General features: G+C 39.1%; 1 protein-coding gene across 2 annotated transcripts in view; it reads left to right on the forward strand.

Moving 5' to 3' along the window:
• The window catches only part of LOC133995034 (mediator of RNA polymerase II transcription subunit 13-like), an 88,003-nt gene extending 86,693 nt beyond the window's left edge, over nt 1-1,310 (forward strand). For both annotated transcript variants that reach the window (XM_062434304.1, XM_062434305.1), the window contains exon 31: nt 1-1,310. This exon is cut by the window's left edge and continues 547 nt beyond it. The gene's annotated coding sequence lies outside the window, so the exon portion shown is untranslated.
• The last annotated feature ends 7,332 nt before the right edge of the window (nt 1,311-8,642 follow it).

Raw genomic sequence — 8,642 nt, forward strand, 5'->3', positions numbered from 1 at the left:
GAGAAGCAGAAAGGGACATCCATGCAGAGCCACATGACTCCATATTATACAACCAGCAGAATGGCATGCCACCACAAACACATGGCATTATAACATTTGTGGTGTTTTTACATTTTTGTATAGAACTGCACTGTTGAGCTTCTTGGGACTTCGTGGTTGGTTAATGAAACTTGTACCTTTACTCTTGAATGGGGGCAAACGTTCCTCATCTACTCCAAAGGGGGGGGGGGGGGGGGGGGGGGGGGGAGCATTTGATAATGGCACTTTTTTTCCTCATCTTCCAAAGTGTTGTGGATATGAACACAATGGAAAAATATTTGACCAGTTAAGACAGACGTGTTGTTTATAATGTAAAACATACATTTGCAAAGAATTGAGACTTATTTTTAATATTTAAAACAAGAAAAATGAGAAACTTAAACAAGGCCTTTTTTTCCCCCAATCGACTGTTAATAGTCTCGGGATCTGAAATAAAATTTGTCATTTTAATGCAATTGTAAAGATGCCATATTTATACAAATTATATCATGTCATAGAATTTGATATATATATGTATATACATAAATATATATTACCTCTTCCATGCAGGCACTTAATGATAAGGGTGATGGACACAACCATCTCTTTAAAAAGTGGACACAGTATGAACATTTATCAAAGAAAATGCTTTTTTTTTTTTTGTTCTTTTGTTATTTTCTACAGATACTGAACATTTTGCCTTTTTTTATTTAATGAGTTTAAATTAAACTAATTGATGCAGGAGATACAGTATACTGTATATTTATAAAAAAAATGTTCCTCTTCTGTTAAAAACTTGAAATAGGCAATAGAAGATCATGGTATTTGAACATTGCAAGGTTATTAAATATTTAAGAATGATGCTTTATTTCATTGGCTCTCCTAAATGATGTCAAGCAAACCATTAGAAAAAGACCCGTCGCTTCACTCAGTCTGCTATCTGTTAGATTCCTAGCATGCTTGTATATATACACTTTTCAGCTGTGTTTTTTGGAATTTCTTAAAAGCTGTACATTTCATGCTGGTTGGTTTACTTTCAAGTGATTCATATCAAAGTATTTTTTTGCTGTGAGCTTTTTTGATATACAGTATACAGTGCAAAACTCATTTAATTACAGCCAAGAGGTTAAAATTGCCAAGTAAAGTGTACACAAATGTACAGACCAAGGCAAGTTTGCAAAAATTTGTTACATCTGTTCATCACTTTGAATATCAAACAGATCCACATTAGTGGGAGATATCTGTTACTTTTACACTATTTTTTAGTAAATTATTAAAACTCTTGAAAATGACGTGTTGTGTGTTCTCTTTTAATACAGACTGCTCTATTCAAAGTTTATTTGGGTAGTCAGTGTGTTGCAAAGTATCATACTTATAATAATAATAATGCATTTTATTTAAAGGCGCCTTTCAAAGCACTCAAGGACACCTTACAAGGCACATAAAACACAACAACAGTACATCAAACAATATAAATCAGGTAACATTTAGTGCAAAGATAAAGAATAAATATGAATGTGACTATAAAGTGCATCAGTACAATAAATAAACAAGAACGTGATGCATAGTTAGTGTGAGACAGAGTATGCAGCTCTGAATAGGAGCGTTTTCAGGCGGGATTTAACCCTCCTGTCGTCCTCCCGGGTCAAATTGACCCCGTCTATTTTGACTGTTCCTTCTTTCCTCCCTTCCTTCCTTCCTTCCTTCCTTCCTTCCTTCCTTCCTTCCTTCCTTCCTTCCTTCCTTCCTTCCTTCCTTCCTTCCTTCATTCCTTCCGTCTGTCGTTCCTCCCTCACTCCCTCCCTCCTTCTTTCTTTCTTTCCTCCCCCCTACCTTCCTCCCTTCCTTCTTTCCTATGTGCTTCTTTCCCTCCTTCCTCCCTCCCTCCTACGTTCCTTCCTTTCTTCTTTCCCTCCTTCCCTTCCTTCCTTCCTTCCTTCCTTTCCTCCCTTCCTTCCTCCCTCCTTTGCTTCCTTCCTTCCTTCCCTTCTTCCTTTCCTTCCTTCTTCTTCCCTTCTATCCTTCCTCCTCCCTCCCTTCCTTCCTTGACTCGAGGACAACAGGAGGGTTAAAGGTGGAAACAGAGTCAGAAGTGTGAATATCTGGTGGGAGAGAGTTCCTGAGGCAGGGGGGGGGGGGGGGGGGGTGGGCAGATCGGCTGAAAGCTCTTGACCCCATGATGGTAGTTAAGTTGGCAGATGGGGCAAAGAGCTGGTTGGCAGAGGAGGATCGGAGAGTTGGGGAGGGTGTGTAGATGTGAATCAGTTCAGAGACTTATGTACAAGTCTAGGTCTTTGGGTCAGTGAATGGAAGTGAGTAAAATATTACATTACAGTTATCAAAAGATCATGTAGAATAACCCAAATGTTGGTGAATTGCTTAAAGAGATAGTTCTGAGAAACAGTGGATTCAGAAACAAACAGATGCCTTTAGATGGACCTTTTATATAATTGGTGTATTCTAACTATGACAAGCAGAAATATCAGGTTATTTTAGTGTCTGAGATCAAATAACATAAAGATCCCATTGGGGGGGCCCAGAGTCTCAGACTTAATGAGATTAAGATTAAACTCTCCTGCCTTTACCTTGTCCACTGGCATGGGTCAGTGTTGACTTAAACTAAGTGGGTGAGGAAATGGCAGCAAAACACAAAAGAAGAAGAAGTCTAATCCTGTGTTTGCTCCCAATGAAGCAACCATCAGGACTTATTCTCTCCCGGAGCCTTTACATCATGTTTAAAGGATGGGTTCACACATTTATTCAAGTCTGTCTTAAAATAATAGTGAGGTCCACATATGTACATAGGGTCAATGACGTATAAGGATTTACAACAACTCAATTTTAGAATAATAAAAACAAGCATATCTAATGCAGTAGTTCAAACATTCAGAATGTTTTGTACCTGAAGATTCATATTATAAATGTGAAAGTGATTTTAGTGGGTTTTTCAAGATTAATTGGCACTGGCCTTAAAAAAAAGTCATGTGGTGCGACCATGATTCATCTTGAAATATCTTATATAAATAAAAGATCATCATTTACAAAAAAAAAAAAAAAAAAAATGCAAATACTTTGTTTCCAAACACTTTATATTACTGAAAACTTGTAAAAAAAGATGTGAAGCGTGTTAAGTAAATTAATTTATTTCAAGATGAATCATGGTCGCACCACATGACTTTTTTTAAGGCCAGTGCCAATTAATCTTGATAAACCCACTAAAATCACTTTCACATTTATAATATGAATTTTCAAGGTACACAACATTCTGAATGTTTGAACTACTGCATTAGATATGCTTGTTTTTTATTATTCTAACATTGAGTTGTTGTAAATCCTTATACGTCATTGACCCATGTACATTCATTTCTTTCTTTCTTTTTTTTTTCTTTCTCACTGTAATTATTGCTCCTGTTCATAAAGGCCATTATGGGACTTACATGCTTTCAGTGTAAGTGATGGGGGGACAAAATCCAGTCCCTGTGGCTGTGGAAATATATATTCACAAGTGATCTGAAGTTAGGATTAGTCTTCAGTCATCTGAGTTTAAAAAAGTAAAAAAAAAAAAAAAAAGGTATCTCTCAAAGTTAAAGTCTTTATTAATACAGAATAATTTCTCTGTGTCTCAGCACAGGCACAATGTGGGAATACAAAGACAAATACATACCCTCTTGGTTTGAGTAACTCCAACTGCTGAAGTCTCATATTATATTCAGATGAGCTTTAGAGTATAAAAAAAATGTTAAAAATAAAATGAAGCAACCTTTTAAGGGACTCAGAGACATGTTGTCTGAGTCAGCTGTCACAGGATTTCAAAATTAGTGCCAAATGAGAGACGGTATCAAATATAGGAGAGTGTGTGTGTGTGTGTGTGTGTGTGTGTGTGTGTGTGTGTGTGTGTGTGTGTGTGTGTGTGTGTGTGTGTGTGTGTGTCTTTGTGTGTGTGTGTCTGTGTGTGTGTGTGTGTGTGTGCGTGTGTGTCTGTGTGTGTGTGTGTGTGTGTGTGCGTGTGTGTGTGTCTGTGTTTGTGTGTGTGCGTGTGTGTGTGTGTGTCTGTGCGTGTGTGTCTGTGTTTGTGGTGTGTGCGTGTGTGTGTGTGTGTGTGTGTGTGTCTGTGTGTGTGTGTGTGTGTGTGTGTCTGTGTGTGTGTGTGTGTGTCTGTGTGTGTGTGTGTGTGTGTGTGTGCGTGTGTGTGTGTTTGTGTGTGTGTGTGTGCGTGTGTCTGTGAGTGTGTGTGTGTGTGTGTGTGGGGGGGGGGGTTGGGTTCGTGAAGGACAATATATGAAAAATAGTAAATGCATTTGTCAAACAATTGTTAAGTACATTTAAATGAGTTCATTGTGTGTATGTAATCATTCTAAAAGATGTCCTCTTAAAGCGGGAGGTAAGAGCTATGTGCTTCTTTTGTGTGATGTAGTGGGGGAGTTAAAATATGTAAGGACAAGAGAAGAAGTGAAGGAGGCTCTATTTGACCATCAGGGTCACAAAATTATTGAGTGGAAAATTTCAATAGGACCTCGAAAAAAGCGTAGTGGACGACAAAACTAGACAAAAAGTCAGTCTGTGACGGACCGGGCAGCTCGAGGACACCGGGAATGAAAAAGGAGCGAGTAGCTGAAGAGTAAAAGCCACTGAAGAGTCACTTGTTGTGGTGGGGCTGTCTAATGGCCATCACAACTGGAGAAAGTGGACTCTTAATTGACTGCACTGTGTTTTCTACAGATGGCCTATTAGACCATGGCCATTCAAATGTTATCTGGCTTGCCAAGTGCATTGCTGCAGCCAAATGGCCTGCAGACTGGACAAAGGAGGCCGGGGTCTGGCTTGACATAGCATTAGCGAAAACACAATTAGAAGTCATTGACATTTTATCTCGTTCTTCTGCCAACAGTACACCAATGAGACGACAAGGTTGTTCAAAAAAGCCCTCTGAGGAAAGCCGAAAGGTCAACGTAACACTAAAAATGTAGCTTATTGCAGTCGACCCACGTATGTAAAATACTGAATACTGGACTTTAATGGAAATGTATTTTAGATTAATTTAGAAAATCCGAATTGAACACTTCCTACAATATAGTCATGTGATACCCACAACTTTAGTTCACAGTAATACAGTCATAATAATGACAGTAATAGATTAAACTAAAGAAACATGAATTCAAAACATGAAGGCAACATGCTGCCTGACTTACTGTTGCAAAAGTAAGTGAAACTGTTATATAATTATTTTATGGTTTAAGTTCATCAAAACTGCTTATCATTAGTTTTGTGTAATTCAAATGTTGCATTTAGTTTAGTTTAGTTTATGCATTTGACAATTGATTTTAAAAGGAGAGATTATATGGTTGCAGCCATAGACTGTATATATAATGGACGTAACATCCGTGACGTCACCCATTGGTTTGTGGACTGCTGCTCGGAAGCGAATAGTATCGGATCTGAGCAGCGCCATCTTGAAAATTTCAGGTGCATGCTGGGAAAAATAAAAACATGGATTGTACTTATATGGGCATCAGGAGGAGCATGAGGCGCCCTCCTGAACCTGTGAACCAATCAACCTGTCAATCACCACGTAGCCACGCCCTAATGCATACCCTGCTTTATCGTCACATATAAAATCAGGGAGGCCAAAATGTCCCAAATGAACATCATACTGCATTGAAGAAGGCTTTAAACTAGCGATTGAGACCATAAACACATTTGAAAACGTTTACTGAGGTTAGAAATCAAGTGAGAAGTTGGTGAATTCTCCATTGACTTGTATAGAGACGGAAGTCCTTTTGACACCAAAACGGTCGCCCCTGGTGGCCTTTTGATAGAATGCAGTTTTAAGTTACTTCCACGTTGGCATCATTTCAGAGGACCAGAACTCCGGGAAAAAAGAGAGAAAAAAACGGATGCTAAACGTACATAATTAAGGAACATTATTAAAAATATAGACTAATAATCTTTAAAAGAACATCAAGGATATAACAAGAAAGTGACGGGATTGGTTTCCATTGTGGTCCTTGTTGCATTTACATGTAGTTGTCGTGGTGGTGTATTTATACATGGAGATAAGTGAGTATGGCTTTAGCAGCATATGAAATTACAAAAAACAGAAAATATGTCCAAAGTACACACTTTGTATTATCTATTAAATGAGCGGCATACAACTCATCACTACACAACTATCTTTATAGCGACACGTTATCTAAAACCCAGTGTTTCAGTTTTGCCTTAAACATGACTGAGTTTGTAGTGTGTTCAATGCTTTGAGGGACCTTATACCAATCCTGAGCAGCCGAGCATCTAACTCTTATCTATCTGCCTACTGATCCTTACTAGCATCAGATTTGCCACAGTGGACTTCACAGGGGGGCCACAGGGAGCTCATTTAGCTGCCTAAATTGATTCATCCTTATGTGTTCTTGCAGACAGAGAAGTACGACCACTCTGATCATGCCAGTCTTTACAGAATTGAACCCACATATTGTCTCCTAGCCACCTGAAAACAGCCAGAAGCAAAGCAGATGTGCATTTGGGATCAAGGCTTCAGCCATTTATGTCACTCCAGATGACCCGTGAGAGAGCTCCACTCGCAGGCTTGACTGGCAGGGCAGAGCCATGTGCTGTTTTGACATGCCCTCTTCCTCTGAAGTGGAGGCAGCTGGGAGCCGTAGCTTCACACTGCCTTGTAAATGGTGGTGGATGGCTGCTACTTCTTCTAAAGTTAAAGAGAGAAGGAAACACATGCACACACACTCTTTGGATACCCTGCTGTCTGTCTGGTGTCTGTCATGGCAGCCTTTAGCTAGTGGTCATGTGAGGGGGGAGGGGGTGGACAACGTGGTAGGTCCTGTTTGAGCCTGACCCCTGATAGGCCAGTCAGGTCAGCAAGGGTTCAGGACTCCGCAAGAGCTGTGGGTGGTACAGGTCAGACTCATCACCATACGATGTGAGAGGAATGAGTTTGAGCCTCTAATGAGCCTACTTTACAAATGGCTTCATAACCAGGTTTGGGATGATAAACGGGTCATTGGGGCAGATTCAACACAGCCTGAGAAACATCAGAAGAGATGAGGAGGTGTTGTGCTTGTGTAACATGACTTGACATTCCTCCTTGCATTTGCATCACTTGCATCACAGTCTTTGCCAATGCACTTAAAGAAAATGTGTTTGTATTATATTCATAATTTATGTTAATTTGATATTCTCTATTAGTGATTACATTTGGAAAGGTCATATAATTTACATAAAGTTCCCCCAGACTGGACAACATTTTATACAGATGTGTTATATTGCTGTGTGTTGGGATGCTTGTTTATTTATATTTGTGTTATTCCTCCTCTGGTCCATGTGGATCAGTCTCCATCCTTTTAAACTGACTTTTTTTTTTACATTTACTGTTCACTACCACTGATTTCATCCACTAACAATAGATCATTATTTTATTACACTTTACTATTACTGCTCTTTTAGCATGGCCTGATTTAATCTTGAATGGTTTGTTATTGGGCCCCTACTGACCCCCACTATGCACACTAAAGGTGAAATTACCAAATCATTAATTGATTGACATAAAATGAATTGGCAACACCTTTTTTGATTGTCTTCTTTTAATACAAACATGCCCTCTAGTTTTCCCAGTTTTCTTTGATAGCATAGTCAGCATCTTTTGGTTTTTGACTGTTACATTTGAAAGTTTAAAGTTACATTTGAAAATGTAATTTAGGCTTCAGGGAATAACAATGAATATTTTTTTACTATTCTCTAGAATTATATAGACTGAAAAATCAATTAATTGTTAAAGAAAATGATTGTCAGACGTATTGACAATGAAAATGATGGTTTGTTGCATCTCTACGGTTCTACTATGATAGAATAATACTACCTTGTCCTCAGTTTTTAGTGAAAATTCGAGTCCCTCTTGAGGACCAGGAAGGTAGTTATTATATACTATATAGTTAAAATAAAATATCAGTGATGCACATATAGTAGAGTCCAGTATAATGATGGTACAATTCACTTGTTTCAGTTCACAAAGCAACCCCCCCCACCCCCCCACCCCCCCAAAAAAAACCAAAACAATTCCCCATTTCATATTTGCTGTAAATGTACCACCATCCATCTATATTTTAATGATGGGAAAAAATGTGCAAATATCAACATCTCTTTAAATTAGTGCAATCACTTTCCCAGTGCTCCTGTGCTAGGCCGAATCCAGCCAAACAAATCCTCAGCTATCTTCCAGATGGCTCCAAGGATATGCAGCACTTGGCGCGGCTCACACTCAATGCAGAGAGCCATCAACAGCTTTTGTTTAAAGGGTCCCTCTGAAGCGACAGAACATCTGCCAACTCAGCACGGCAGCCTGTTTGAAAACATCTAATTTCGTCTCGGAGTGCTTTCCATCCACAGCCTTTTGCATTTGCATAAATAGTTTTTGTTAGAAGGGGCCCACAGAAAGGAGCACACAGAGTTTGCAATTTCCCTTCCTGTAAATCTCTCATTGCAGGGTATTACATCCTTCAAGCCAAACGAGAACTCCACTTAACACTTTAGCCAATGTAAATACAGGAAGATAAAAGCTCTGCGGACTTCAAAGCTGCCCCTGTGCGGCCCTCTCTAGCACACATCAAAACGGC

This window comes from Scomber scombrus, chromosome 15 (genome assembly GCF_963691925.1).
Source record: "Scomber scombrus chromosome 15, fScoSco1.1, whole genome shotgun sequence".
Taxonomy (NCBI): domain Eukaryota; kingdom Metazoa; phylum Chordata; class Actinopteri; order Scombriformes; family Scombridae; genus Scomber; species Scomber scombrus.